Source organism: Bos grunniens, chromosome X (assembly GCF_055505025.1).
Source record: "Bos grunniens cultivar Pamir isolate PY7600 chromosome X, Bosgru_T2T1.0, whole genome shotgun sequence".
NCBI lineage: Eukaryota > Metazoa > Chordata > Mammalia > Artiodactyla > Bovidae > Bos > Bos grunniens.
The window spans coordinates 80,340,881-80,356,836 of record NC_141194.1 but is presented as its reverse complement, the minus strand read 5'-3'; the positions used below and the strand labels follow the sequence as shown (position 1 = coordinate 80,356,836).

Here is a 15,956-nt window from a genome sequence, read left to right as displayed (position 1 = left end):
ATTGCCTTATCCAAGATATTTATGCCTATCATATGAATAATATGAAGATCACTTGGATTCTAATCTAGTTTTCTATCCCTTTCATGCATATTTCTCCTAACCCACTTTCCATTTTATCAGATAAAATTTAGCTATGCCTATATGGAGAAGGCAATGGCACCCCACTCCAGTACTCTTGCCTGGAAAATCCCATGGATGGAGGAGCCTGGTAGGCTGCAGTCCATGGGGTCGCTAAGAGTCAGGCACGACTGAGTGACTTCACTTTTACTTTTCACTTTCATGCATTGGAGAAGGAAATGGCAACCCACTCCAGTACTCTTGCCTGGAGAATCCCAGGGACGGGGGAGCCTGGTGGGCTGCCATCTATGGGGTCGCACAGAGTCAGACACGACTGAAGCGACTCAGCAGCAGCATGCCTATTTAGCTATGGATTACCTGGCTTAGACGGTAAAGAATCTGCCTGCAGTATGGAAGATCCGGATTCGATCCCTGGGTCAGAAAGATCCCCTGGAGAAGGAAATGGCAACCCACTCCAGTATTCTTGACTGGAAAATCCCATGGACAGAGGAGACTGGCAGGCTACTGTTCATGGGGTCGCAAAGAATCGGACACGACTGACTTCACTTTCTTTCATTTACTTTTCCCTCTTTTTCCTTTTCTATCTCCTGTTTCTTCTTGTTCTTTTTTCCTTATTTATTAAGTGCACAGGGATCATGCAGGTTTTTTTCATTATTCTTTACCCAATTACTAACATAACCCATGGGCTTGAATGGGCATCCATATAAATATATGTTGAATAAATTAATAACTACTTGGTCTGGAAAAGAAAACCCAATTAAATATAACAATATAATCTAAGAATTAGATAGAATGAGATAGTTAGATATCATCATCGACTCAATGGACATGAATTTGAGCAAACTCCAGGAGATAGTGGAGGACAGAGGAACCTGGCATGCTGCAGTCCATGGGGTCACAAAGAGTCGGACACAACTTAGAGAATGAACAACAAAAATCTAAGAAACACAATATAGGAAGATTAATCTAACTCCTGAGTATACACAGTGCATACTAAAATAATATGTAAATAATTTTTTCTTTTATTAACTCTTTTGAAATATTTCTACTACTCTTTCTCTACCCAGCTCTGCCTAAGAGCACAGAAGACTTAGGGTCTCTCTGCCTCATGCCCTTCAACACTTTTAGCTGTGTAACTTTGAGCCAGTGATTTAATATTCCTGAGCTTCAAGTTTTCTCAGTATAAAATGTGACTAATATCTTGTCTATCTGAAGGTAGTGGATTGAATGAGAAAATCTATTGATCCAACTTATTATGGATAAAAATGTGAATATAATTTTTAAAATTTATGTAGAAAAATGCATGTGGAGTTATTTACTCTTTGCTTATTACTTAAAATTAGTAAGTTACTGTAACTAATTTCACATGAAATTCTAATGCCCCTTTGCTTATTACTTAAAATTAGTAAGTTGCTGTAACTAATTTCACATGAAATTCTAATACCCCTAAATTAAAAATAATTCATACATAAATATTTAATAACAAAACTCATGACTCCTACTTATTAATACTGGTTAATATTATCATTTAGAAGTATGTAATCCATGAAATTTCTAAACACAAATTAAGATCAAAAGCTTTGTCATTCATGATTGCATCCCTAGATGTTTAATGATATGTTTTGAAGGATTAAAAGTTAAAGAACCATTATTAATGGCCCTTCAATTGCAGTCATTGTCAAATACTTTCTATTGGTGAGCTCCTTTTATTTTTTTAACTTGACCTGAACATTTACTCCATATTGTTCTTTTATTCTTTCAATAAAGTTGCACCTAATGTTTGCTATTGTGCTAGGAGCTGCAGATGTAATGATAAATAAGACCCAAGCCCTCTCCTCAAAGAGATCAAATTTTATTGGGAGAAGTGGGCAAATAAGCAGACAATTAAGATATCATGTTGTAAGTGCTGTAGCAGGAGAACTCAGTATGCTTTGCAAGCACATGAAAGCTCTCCCAATCCAGTCTTCAGATGGGGAAGTCAATCAGGGAAGGCCTCCTAGAGGAGGTGTTATCTGTGTTGCATGTCTTCTGCCCATACATGTCCTTCCCAAGAAGGTTGAAATGCAAATTATTTAAATATTTAATGTCTAACTGAGAGATTAAAAAAATGAGAGATATAGTAAGAATTTATGGTTTGATTACTATGATTTCTGTACTACAAGGAACTATAAAACCCATTTCTGCGACTAGAGGTGGAGATAAAAAGAAAAGAAAAGAAAAAACTAAGAAACAAAGAGGCAATTTTCACGAACCTAGTAAGTAAAGGATAAGGTATGGTGTGGAATCAGATGGTCACTGGTACAATTCCTGGAAATTAAGAATTACAAGGTTAAATGCAATCTGATAGGTGACAATACTAAGGATTTTTCTTAGAGGGTGACATACTTAGATTTTTTAAGTAACAAACAGGATACACATTTTTAGTTATGTGCATTATTAGGTTGTTTATAGAAATGAACATTGCTCTGAGGGCAATTTGCCATTGCACTACTTCTTTAGATGTGTTAAATGGTCTGGCAAATCACCTGTCTAGTCTCTTAGCTAAAATGTGTTAATGTTTTATAATGGTTACTTTTATATCTATTCTTAATTACATTCCTTCAATGTATTCTCAACCCATATTAGTGTATCGCTAATGAATTATGTTAATATTCTTTTGCTGTATATGCACATTTCATAGTTATCATTTTTTTCACTGTTCCTCAAGTTCTTATGTATTTTCAGCACACATCACTGACTAAGTGTTCCTTTACTATATTTTTACAAATAATTTTACAATTACCTCATGTACCGAGCCAAAAAATGTTAGTAAATGACTTGGTTTACTACCAACCCTAGAGAAGCTATATCTAGATCTGCCATTTTAAGGGACTGATGAGGCTACACATTGTACAATTCTTTTCTCCCTTTTAAATTCTTTCACTCCTTTCAGTGGAATCTTTTGGAAGATACTGTACTTTCTCAAGTTTTAATTGTGTAAAACTTTACTCATTTGAATTGACATGCTAATTAAGGTTGTAAAAATAACTTGCTGAATCAAACTACATTTATTTTGATTATTCCCATCCTGGTTTTCTTCATATTTTCATTATTATTTCAAATATGCATTTAATTTTTGTTTTCATGGTAATTTCAGCCAACTTACCTTCATTTAGATCACTTTGTACAAGAAAATGAATTATCTCATTGTTTTATCCATTTGATTGATTTCTGCTATTGTATATACTTTTGAACTGTCCCAGGTCTTTTCTGAGCTTCTCTATTATTTTTTCTGAACTTTTATCACAGATTCACCTATCATTGTTTTATATGCTCACTTTCTTTCTCTTAGATACTTGACCATCTCCCTGCTTATTATTTAACTAGAGAAATTAAATGGAGAGAGAAAAATAGTTCAATTTAATCTCCAAATTTCTTCCTGTCCTCTCTGCTTTTATAGTGTTTTTCATAAAGTATTGCTTCAATATGAAAAAATAATTCTCATTTAATTATACATATTCATTTATTTTGTAACCATCATTAACACAATACTTCACACATAGTTGGTTAGAAATGAATGGATGTATCCATAGTTTCTTAAAGTAATAAAAAGTCCTATTCTCACTGAGTCAAGTTCTCATTTGCTTTACCTTAAACTCACTGAGTCTAAAAAGTGAGAAAGAGGGAGGGAGGAGGGAAGAGAGAGATATCAAGCATTGCTTAGAAAAAGTTTTCTTAAAGAGCAAATGAGAGAATGAATATATATACATATATATATATATATGTATTTCTAAGAAAGAGAATAAATAAATAAATATATATATATATATATATATATAATATCAAGCATTGCCTAGAGTTTGCTTTAAGAGCAAATGAGAGAATGAATATATATATATTTTTCTAAGAAAGAAAGAAAACTCTTAGAAAGAGTTTGCTAAAGTTGACTCAAGTGTCAGGTAATGTCAGGTAATTTTTTTCTGGAATAGATTTTACATTGAGCAAAAGGTATCTAATGTAAAAATATTCTATGTTTGAAAGTCGTTCATTATCATTGACCTTACACAGAAACCTCATGGAAATGAATACAGTTTTCTAAAGTCATTTTTAGATGTAGTCAAATTATATCAGGTCATATACCTTGAAAGTTAACAAACTGATAATTTCATTTAATTTCGATGGTCAAAAAACATCTTTATCTAGAAAAGGGCATCTGGGAAAAACAAAAAATTAAATATACTTGTATCATGTTTAACTTTGTAGGAAAAAAGTCTAACTTATCTCGAGAAGTAAATATTATATAATAATGAAATAATAAATAATGTTTACAGTGAGACAGTCTTATCTCCAAAAATGAATTTTCAAGTGATTTTTTTTTTTTTAGTCACATCAGTCGTGTCCGACTCTGTGCTACCCCATAGACGCCAGCCCAACAGGCTCCTCTGTCCCTGGGATTCTCCAGGCAAGAACAGTGGAGTGGGTTGCCATTTCCTTCTCCAATCATGAAAGTGAAAAGTGAAAGTGAAGTTGCTCAGTCGTGTCCAACTCTTAGCGACCCCATGGACTGCAGCCCACCAGGCTCCTCCATCCATGGGATTTTCCAGGCAAGAGTACTGGATTGGGGTGCCATTGCCTTCTCCTTTCAAGTGATTATACAATATAAATAAATAGCTGTAGCTCAATGAAATTTAGAGGCGTATAGCTTCAAGGTAATTCAATTAGTTGCTATGTCTTTTGTCATGCTTCTTGATTTTTAAGATATTAGTTTAAAACAGAAATATTTTCATACATTTTCCATAACTTGATTGCTCTTTCATTTCAAAATAAGGATGGAATGGAACCAGAAAAAATAATCATCTTGTAAAAAATATTCAATCATGATATTTTATGTTTTTAAAGATCACTGATGTTTTAGGATATTTATCTAAATTATCTTTCACTTCTAATTGTTTGAATCTTTATTTGCTGGTAATCAACAGCAGGTTACATGCATAAAACCTGTTATAATAAGAATATGGGCAAAACTTTTCTACTTGATTTAATGCGTGCAAATTCAACAATGCACTCTGAAAATGCATTTTTATAACGTACATGTAATATGGAAAGCATTTAGTGCTATGAACAAGTAACCAATTTTAACAAATAGAAAAATCTGTTTTAATGTGATAAATCTACTTCCCTTAGAATATAGTTTATCTAGAACAGGCATGAATATATTTCTATACATTATGACCCACCTAATCAAATTCTTTAGGAGAGGTAATTATTTTATTTTTCAACTTGTATAGTTCATAATTTCCATTAAAAATTGATTATTGATAACTATAGTTTAGAACTCCTGAAGAATAAGCCAATAGCTTGTTCTTTTCTTTTGATACTTTCTGTATAACTACTGGCCCTTGTCAATTAATTCATCATGCTCTGAAGATTTAATCCATCTAGGCTAAAGACCAAGGTACCTTGGTTTAAATTCTCTTCATTACTACTGGCAAGGCCCTTGATTTACTTATCTGTGAATTTCTAGGACATAGAATAGTATATATTAGTTTATCATTAAATGTTACTGAGTGAATTAGATTAATTAGTTCCTTTCAGCAGGCAATTATAGGGCACTTGTTATTCTGTCTCAGAACTCCTATTACATTTCTTATTTGTACTGTTTGATTACTATTTTAATACATACCTTATCTTATGATTGTTTCCCTAGATAGTTTAACACTTTATTTTATTCATATGCAAATTATCAACAGAATTAAATTATATGTTCCTTGTAGTCAGGAATCAGGTCACTCTTTTTATTTGACCCTTTCATAAAGCCAGCACATAAACACACAATAAATATTTTGCTGATTAATCTGAACAGATTGAGAGAACATAGGGAAAATGCTGCCATATTGTCCTATACCACTCAACAAAAGAACACATGTTTTAAGGGAATAGAAATATATTTGTGCTATAAAGTGAAAATAAATTTTACTCAAGAATGTCAGTAATGCTGAAAACAAACCTTGCATAAAATAGTTTGTTCAAAAGAATTAATCAGTGTTGGGGGGGAGTCTTCCATTTTTTATCTTGCAGAATATACTTGCTTCGTAAATTTTGAGTTTGGATTTTATTTGAAATTGAGTTATAAATATGCTTATTACCTAATTTATTTCATGAATAATATCTTGCTCTTCTGTGCCTATTTACTTTCCAACTAATATCAAGACTAGACAGCAGTATGTGTGCACTTTGTCTTATGTTTACGACCTAATGTTTCTTCATTTGTTTACCAAAGAAGTTTCAATAATGTGAAAGTAATGTATTAGTGTACAGAGTTATTCCATGCATATTTTAATTACCCAATGCCAAGCCTGGAGATTCAAAGCATAGACTTTATACATTTAAACCTAGTAGGTTTATAAGAGTGCATAGCATCTATAATCTCCTAGGATACCCCAGCATGATACTCAGCAACAACAGTAGATAAGATTTACTTAATTTTTTCATTCTGCCGAAATCAATCAGTACTTGACACTTTTCAAGAAATCTAATTATAAATAAACCATCTATCTCTTATATCTCTATTCACATTCTGCCCTCATTTTGGCTTCTGGTACTCTCAAATCCCTAAGTTATTCAGGGACCACTACTGTAATGAATAACTGTGGGTTTTCTCTTGACTTTTGCATAAATCTCCCAAGCAAGTACACAATCAACCAAGTCTTACATTCCCTAGGTTTCATCAATGAGACAAGATTTAATTTGGTTTAACAAATTAATTTAATTAACAAGGTTTAATTTGCCAGTTATTCTTCAGTGCAATCTGCCTGCAATGCGGGAGACCTGGGTTCAACCCCTGGGTTGGCAAGATCCCCTGCAGAAGGGAATGGCAAGCCACTGCAGTATTCTTGCCTGGAGAATTCCATGGACAGAGGAGCCTGGCAGGCTACAGTCCTTGAGTTGCAAAGAGTTGGACATGACTGAGAGACTAACACTGTAGTAGTCAGCTTTTAGATCTTTCAGAAAGAATCTTACTGCAAACTAATTAGCCATTTCAAAGTGTTTAACTGTATGCAATGAATGTTTATGTATTGTATAGTCAATATGTTGCTTCGTTCTATACTTATTTTTCTTTACCTGCAGTTATCTTCCTCTTTGTGGCTAAAACAAATGCTGAAGTAATATACTGGCAGAATTTTTCAATATTCTCTGGGAATATGAGACAAAGAGACTGCCTTTTTGAAATAACAAAGCATCTTACTACCTCACTTAGTACTTCTTAATTTGATACTTACCACACCCATGTTAGAGAATGTTGACAAATATATAGAGTTACTGAATAATTTGATAAATTTTGTTTACATGGGTGTGGCATAAAATTACATCCTTCTTTACCTGGAAAAAAAAACTCAGTATGCCCTAAACTGCACTCAATTTACTTTTATATTCAAATACTTTCATAACCTAGAGTCAATTTGGGGTGATTCAGTTCTATAGTATGTTCTATCTATCTATCATCTATCTACCTGTCAACACACACATCAAGATGTAGATCACATATAAAGAAACTGTTCCCTTGATTTAAGACTTGAAATAAAATCAAGACTTAAGATGAGTAAATAATTCAAAAATAACTTTATAGGTCTTTGCACAAATAATATATCTTAGGGGTTTTATATTATAATGAATAATGAAATGCACTTTTTTTCCCCTAAATGACTATGCTGTGTATGCAAAATCCATTATATATGAAAAGGACAAATAACCTGAACTTATGGTGGTAATAACTCACATAGTCTATTAAATAATGCTGATTGTGCTAGAAGGAGAACACCTCTTACCGTTTTTGAAATGGTCAACCAATCAGACACTATATCTATTCTGTTTGGGGAATAAGTGAGGAATCACAAGGAGTAAGGGAGAAAAATCAATCTAAAATAAAATGTGTACAATAGCATTGCCTTTTATTTAAAGTACTTGCATAAGCAAGAAGAAAATCATGATACTTAATGTAAATTTCCCAACTATAAAGAGACTAATCACATGAAAAAGTACTATGAAGTTGGGGGGCACCTATTCAGACCATGGCAGATATGTAGTTGCATTCCATGTGAAGCTTCAAGTGAATATATATGGCAAGAAGAGGATCAAAAACAACTGACATTTGTGCTTGTAATTTTCATCCAAATCTCTCAGACAAGTCAATGAAACCAAACACACATTAAAAAAAAATCATTTCCATTTCCCTGTGGAAGTTTTTGTTTTGCTTGTGGTGTTGGTGGATTAGTAGTAGTAGTGTTAGTTGCTCAGTCGTGTCCAACTCTTTGGGACCCCACAGACTATAGCCCACCAGGCTCCTCTGTCCATGCAAGAATCCTCTGTCCAGGCAAGAATACTGGAGTGGGTAGCCATTCCCTCCTCCAGAGGATCTTCCCGACCCAGGGATCAAACCCAGGTCCCCTGCATTGCAGGCAAATTCTTTACCATTTGAGCTACAGGAAAGCTCCACTGGTGGATTAGTTTCATATGATACTAAGATCTCTGAAATCACAGGGTTATCTTCCAAATTTAACAACCACTAACTAAGGGAAAAGTGTTTCTAACAAATCTGTTTGCTTTTAAGTATTGATTTACTATGTTGGCCTTTCTCCAGAAGATAAATGGGAAGGAGAGTGCTAAGTCAACTTACCTTGTATGTATTTTTATCAGTTAAGCCAGAAGGACAGGTTGGATCTTTGTCTCAGCAGGTAAGACTCTCTAGGAAGAAGAATCACAGGAGATCAGGAGGGGTGGAGACAAGCTATTTACTAAGATCCTAATTAGTAAACAATCGGGGGAATATCTGATTAGGCACATTGTGAAGACTGACAGCAGCAACGGTCCAGGCGTATAGGAAGTTAATGTCAAAAGACCAAACCTATGTGACAGGTAGAAATCCCAGCCATTAGGCAATCGTGTTATCAATTGAGACTAGCTAGGTGTCTCTCTTCCTATTTGACGTATACCACCTATGTGGCTGCCACTGGCTGTGAAAGTCATCTCACTTTACCCAAGTACTTCAAGCTGCTTCAGAGTTTAAGATGCAGCTTTCCACAATGCCGAAAAGTGTTCAGTTTTCTACTGCTAATTTTCATGTAAATTGGTGGTTACATTTTAAAACAGCCTTATTGAGATATAATTTAAATATCTGTTTAGTTTTTAAATTAATTTGTATTAGAGTATAGTTGCTTCACAATGTGTTAGTTTCTACTGTACAGCAAAATGAATTGGCCTTACATATACATATAATCCCACACTTTTGGACTTCATTCCCACTCTGGTCACCACAGAACACTGAGTAGAGTTCCCTGCGCTATACAGTAGGTTCTCAATAGTTATCTAGTTTATGCATAATGTCAGTAGTGTATATGTGTCAATCCCAATCTACCAATTCCTCCCACCACCTCACTTTCTGGCTTAGTTTTTTATATGCCTTTCTTCTTGGCACATATACCTTGTAAAAAACTAAAGGTCCCTTTCTTTCATTGTATCCATGACACATTTTCTCCTTTTCTTAAGAGAGAGTTTTCTTCTTAAAATGTATTCTTTACCTATCTGATATAATAGTTGTCAGTTTTCCATCTGTATCATTTATATTCTAACTATTTATTGGACTAAAGCCTGTTTATAAGGAAGGAGATATGTTCATCTGTTTCATGCTGCTGACAAAAGATTCATAGAGATGTAGGCAAAGCAACAGGTTCAGTTATCAATGAAATATAGTAAGGAAGGGGAAACATTAGAAATAAGATCTAATGGCCTAGAGACTAAGCAACAGATTGAAAGCACAAGCTAACGTTACGAATACTGAGCTCACTTCCGTCCTGAGCTTGTTAATTTTGCCTCAGCTGTCTCTGCAGAAATGGACTAAGCCATGCTAACCAACCTGCAGAGATCATTGTGAGGAATGTCGCCAAAAATAATAAAATGTAAGCATCACTAATTTAATTTTCTAGAGAAATTGAAATGAAAAGCAAACCGAGTATCTAGGACATAGTTTTATTAAGTTTATGCAGAGAACAACCTTTCTAACAATCATCTTATTTCTCTTTATGATTATCTAATTTTATCATATTAGTGTTACCAAGGTGCCATATTATATAGGATGAGTAGAAAACTTGAATTCTGAGTAAAAATTACATTTTCGGTTTTATAATAACATGAGGCAATTCAAGATAGGAGGTTTGTGTTTGGTTATTTACATCAATATTGAACACATTGTGTTTCTTTTTCCTTCTAGTAGACTTTATTTTTAAGGTCATTCACATTAGAGTTTTTTTTTTTCCCTAATGCATAACTATAATTTTTTTAAAGTATAATCCATTGTACAGGCAAATTTTTAAACATTTTGAAAAGAGTTTGAAAATATCTTAAATTCAATGAACAGCAGTATTGGATACTAAAATGCATTGGGTAAATTATTTGTGATAGAGCTTTATTTTTAAAGCATGGTTCATATTTCAGAAAATGTACAGGAACTAAATTACTTCCCTACTTTTCCTGAACAACCTTTTACTGTCTTTTATTTTTTTACTTTTTACTTAAAATGTTACACATCAATAGAGCTCTTTTACAACACTCCTGCATCATATGTTCATTTTCTACTGGATTTTATAGAATTCTATATAGTCTGTGGATTATCAAAATCACTGAGCTCTTTAAGTCAAAGTTTATTAATTCAGAGTGGACATATATTGAGGATGTGTGTGTGTTAAGTCACTTCATCCGTGTCCAACTCATTGTGACCCTATGGACTGTAGCCCACCAGGCTCCTCTGTCCATGGGATTCTTCAGGCAAGAATACTGGAGTGGATTGCCATGCCCTCCTCCAGGGGAACTTCCTGTCTCAGGAATTGGATCCACATTCTTTTACATCTCTTGCATTGGCAGGTAGTTCATTACCACTAGTGCCACCTGGGAAGCACTATGTTGAGGATGACTAAATAAAAATCAAAAGAAAGGTATGGGGTTTAGGAAATACTCTAAATTCCTTCACAAACAATAATGTTGTTCATTAGAAACTCCTATTTTTTTCCCTTGAAAACTTTTTTTTTAATCATGCAAGATTTCTTAGCAATGCAACTGTCACATTATATCAGAACAGACAACTGAGATTGATGGGGACTAATTTGACCTTGAATAATGATTTCAAATATTCTGTAGTATACAATGCTATCTATTGTTAACACAGGCAAGATCCTTGCTAGTTACCTCAATGATTACTTGCTATCACTATATAATTATGAAAATAATTGAACAGTTGTACAATTTTATAATTTATGGAATTACTGAACTATTAATCATTTGTTTCTTAAGTTTTAAGCGAACTTTGGGCTCTACTGAATAAATAGAGGTAAACATAATGTCACATTCTGGGGAGCTTAATATATTCAAATCTTTAAGCAACAATTCTGTTATACTTCTGTTCTCTTTGTTTTTTGTGAATCTATTGTATGTTTTTGATTTGTGGTTGTAAGCAACAATTCTAAATAGTAGATTAGGAGATAATCTGAAAATAATACTATCGTTTATAGAATGTGTTGCTTTTTAACAAGAAAGATCTCTAGAAAACAATAAAATATTAATTATAGCAGTGCACTGGGGGCGGGGGCAGGGGCGGGGAGGGGCAGGTCCTGTGGATCTATCTCTTGCTTCAATAGTGTTTCCATGTTAGAGACCCAGAGACGACCCTTACTCCAGCCTCCCACAACCCTCCAACGTTTTTTTCCAATGTTCCAACCTCTAATCAGCAGCCACTTAGACATCCTTGACCTCCAGGACCAGCCAACACCATTTTTTGAGCTTAACTCCTTTAATACCTGATCAACCATTAAGCTCCCAGACTCATCAGAATTATTACATTGAGCAGGAGGCTGCCATCAACATCTGGGTCACCCTACACTTATTTCTCTCTGGGCTGCCATTTCCACCACGGAGGATGTGACTCTGGACATGTCGGCCACTTTTCTGCGAATTGGCCAAGGAGAAGCACAAGGGCACCCAGCGTCTCTTGAAGATACAAAACCAGCGCGGTGTCAGCGTCGTCTTCCAGGAGGCACAGAAGACGTCCCAGGATGAGTGGGATAAGACCCAAAACGCTATGGAAGCTGCCATTCTCATGAAGAACCTGAGCCTGGACCTGTGGACCTGCATGCCCTGGGTTCTGCCCGAGCAAACCTCCATCCCTGTGACTTTCTGGAGAGGCGCCTCTTGGACGAACAGGTGAAACTCGTGAAGTAGATTAACACCACCTGATCGGCCCCAATCCCCCACTCCCACAGGCTGCCTGAATTGTGTTGGGGGCGGTGAGCTGAGCCAGTAGCTGAAACTCTAGTAAATGGCAACCACGTGACTAACCTCCGCAGGCTGGCTGGTCCCCTGGTTGGGCTGGGCGAATCTCTCTTTGAAAGTTTCACCAGGAGCTTCCGGAGCCCAGCAGTCTTTGAGAAGCCCTCCTGGTGTCAGGGCTGCAGCCTGAAGCCCCTCCCTGCAGCCACTAGGCAGCTTTTTAACCACCCTGGAGCCCTCTCCCAAGCCTCGCACCAAATGAAAACAATAAAGTTATTTGCAGCCAGAAAAAGAAAAAAAAAAGATAATTTACACATGACTTTAATTCTGCTCTTTCTGAAAGGATACCTGGTTTCTGTCTTTGTTTTCCTGAGATACTGAGAATAAGACAAGTAAATTTTGGAGAAGAGGATTTCTTTAGCTGTGTCTCATTTTTTAGAAAATATCTGTTACTGAACCTATTTGTAATCTGGCTTAAACAAGTGAATTATTAATCTAACAGGAGCAAAGACCAGGCATCTATGGTGGGAAACTAACTTTTAAAATTTCTCAAGCCAACACTCAAAGCTTACTCTTTCCTTCCAGTGTCTTATAAAAAAGGTATACTCAAATATATACTGACTTGTATTTTGAGGAGTCTAAGCTAAATGAAAAAAGGACTACTTCACGGGACTTTGGAAAGCTTATGAGAATAAGTTATGTTATTTATTACATGTTGAGGCCGTTGAAAGTGGAACTGGAACTGGGAATTAGATGGCATTGCAGTCAAATGCACCATTAATTTCTTGGAAGCTGGGGAATTAAATTGGACGCAATTAGTTTTTCTCAGTGTTGTGAGCACAGATTGCACACAGACCCCCCTTTCTAAATGTGTGTCACAGACCCAAGGCAACTATGGTAGGACTAGTCCAAGTGTATGTCCTGATCATGAGCCAGTCACTTGTCCTTTCTTTGGAAGGAATGATGCTAAAGCTGAAACTCCAGTACTTTGGCCACCTCATGCGAACAGTTGACTCATTGGAAAAAGACTCTGATGCTGGGAGGGATTGGGGGCAGGAGGAGAAGGGGATGACAGAGGATGAAATGGCTGGATGGCATCACTGACTCAATGGACGTGAATTTGAGTGAACTCCGGGAGTTGGTGATGGACAGGGAGGCCTGGCGTGCTGCAATTCATGGGGTTGCAAAGAGTCGGACACGACTGAGTGACTGAACTGAACTGAATGACATATAAGGACTTCCCAGGTGCCTTAGTGGTAAAGAACCCACCTGCCAATGCAAAATATACAGGTTCAATCCCTGGATAGGGAATATTGCCCCCTGGAGAAGGAAATAGCAACCCATTCCAGTATTCTTGCCTGGGAAATCCCATGGACAGAGAAGCCTGGTGGGCTAAAGTCCATGGGGGTCACAAAGTGTTGGAAATGACTGAGCAACTGAACACCACCAACAGCAATGATGACACATAATGGAGTGTTTAGACATTTCTAGAAATACACAAACTGTTTAAATGTTTGCATTCAAATAATTTTAGCTAAATTCATTTTACATACTTTCTTATTATGTATGGCAAAATTTACTTTCTTTTGGTAAAAATTATCACCTATATCTGCCCAATTGGAAGACAGGACATACTAGAACTTCACTGATAATGAAGAACAGTATATGCATATATTCAGAATATAAACACTACCTTAGATTTATTATGTATAGTAAATAAAGGAAGGGTTTTAATAGATTCTCAATAAAAAGTCTTATCATTTTTTTCTTTCTCAGAATTTTTTCTGAATGAGAATGATAATGGGTTTATCCTCCTAACATAGATGCCTAGCCTGTGCTCCTTTTAGAGTAAAATACATCCTCTTAACAAGAGCCTTCCACAATAGGCTTGACAGTACTTTCTGAACACGTTTTAACAGTACTTGAAATTAATCATCCTAATTCAAAATGACAAGTACTCTGATTTACAATTCACCCACACATTTTTAAATTAAAAAAAATTATTTATCTCTCAGAGATGCTGTGAAGGAAACCAACCCCTAAAGGACCAAAATTCTATAATTATTTAAAAGATGTGTCAGTTCAGTTCAGTCACTCAGTTGTGTTCAACTCTTTGCGACCCCATGAACCGCAAGCACGCCAGGCCTCCCTGTCCATCACCAACTCCCGGAGTTTACACAAAATTGTGTCCGTTGAGTCGGTGATGCCATCCAACCATCTCATCCTCTGTTGTTCCCTTCTCTTCCTGCCCTCAGTCTATCCCAGCATCAGGGTCTTTTCAAATGAGTCAGCTCTTCCCATCAGGTGGCCAAAGTATTGGAGTTTCAGCTTCAACATCAGTCCTTCCAATGAACACCCAGGACTGATACCCTTTACAATGGACTGGTTGGATCTGCTTGCAGTCCAAGGGACTCTCAAGAGTCTTCTTTCTCCAACACCACAGTTCAAAAGCATCAATAATTTTGCACTCAGCTTTCTTTATAGTCCAAATCTCACATCATTACATGACTACTGGAAAAATCATAGCCTTGACTACACAGACTTTTCTTGGCAAAGTAATGTCTCTGCTTTTCAATATGCTGGCTAGGTTGGTCATAACTTTCCTTCCAAAGAGTAAGCATCTATTAATTTCATGGCTGCAATCACCATCAGCAGTGATTTTGGAGCCCCCAAAAATAAAGTCAGCCACTGTTTCCACTGTTTCCCCATCTATTTGCCATGAAGTGGTGGGACCGGATGCCATGATCTTAGTTTTCTGAATGTTGAGCTTTAAGCCAACTTTTTCACTCTCCTCTTTCATTTTCATCAAGAGGCTTTTTAGTTCTTCTTCGCTTTCTGCCATAAGGGTTGTGTCATCTGCATATCTGAGGTTATTGATATTTCTCCCGGCAATCTTGATTCCGGCTTGCGTTTCTTCCAGCCCACCGTTTCTCATGATGTATTCTGCATATAAGTTAAATGTGCAGGGTGACAATATATAGCCTTGACGTACTCCTTTTCCTATTTGGAACCAGTCTGTTGTTCCATGTTCAGTTCTAACTGTTGCTTCCTGACCTGCATATAGGTTTCTCAAGAGGCAGGTCAGGTGGTCTGGTATTCCCATCTCTTTCAGAATTGTCCACAGTTTATTGTGATCCACACAGTCAAAGGCTTTGGCATAGTCAATAAAGCAGAAATAGATGCTTTTCTGGAACTCTATTGCTTTTTCCATGATCCAGTGGATGTTGACAATTTGATCTCTGGTTCCTCTGCCTTTTCTAAAGCCAACTTGAACATCTGGAAGTTCACGGTTCACGTATTGCTGAAGCCTGGCTTGGAGAATTTTGAGCATTACTTTACCAGCATGTGAGATGAATGCAATTGTGTGGTAGTTTGAGCATTCTTTGGCATTGCTTTTCTTTGGGATTGGAATGAAAACTGACTTTTTCCAGTCCTGTGGCCACTGCTGAGTTTTCCAAATTTGCTGGCATATTGAGTGCAGCAGTTTCACAGCATCATCTTTCAGGATTTGAAATAGCTCAACTGGAATTCCATCACCATCACTAGCTTTGTTTGTAGTGATGCTTCCTAAGGCCCACTTGACTTCA

General features: G+C 36.1%; 1 protein-coding gene and 1 long non-coding RNA gene across 3 annotated transcripts in view; one reads left to right on the top strand and one right to left on the bottom strand.

Moving 5' to 3' along the window:
- Window positions 1–13,184, bottom strand: part of LOC147340757 (uncharacterized) — a 34,835-nt gene extending 21,651 nt beyond the window's left edge. For both annotated transcript variants that reach the window (XR_015159810.1, XR_015159809.1), the window contains exons 1-2: window positions 12,439–13,184; window positions 8,732–8,799 (exon numbers count right to left, since the gene is read on the bottom strand). This is a non-coding gene — a long non-coding RNA (uncharacterized LOC147340757). The remainder of the gene's footprint in view (window positions 1–8,731; window positions 8,800–12,438) is intronic.
- The window catches only part of HTR2C (5-hydroxytryptamine receptor 2C), a 345,435-nt gene that overhangs the window by 77,107 nt on the left and 252,372 nt on the right, over window positions 1–15,956 (top strand). The gene's annotated exons all lie outside the window — the stretch shown is intronic.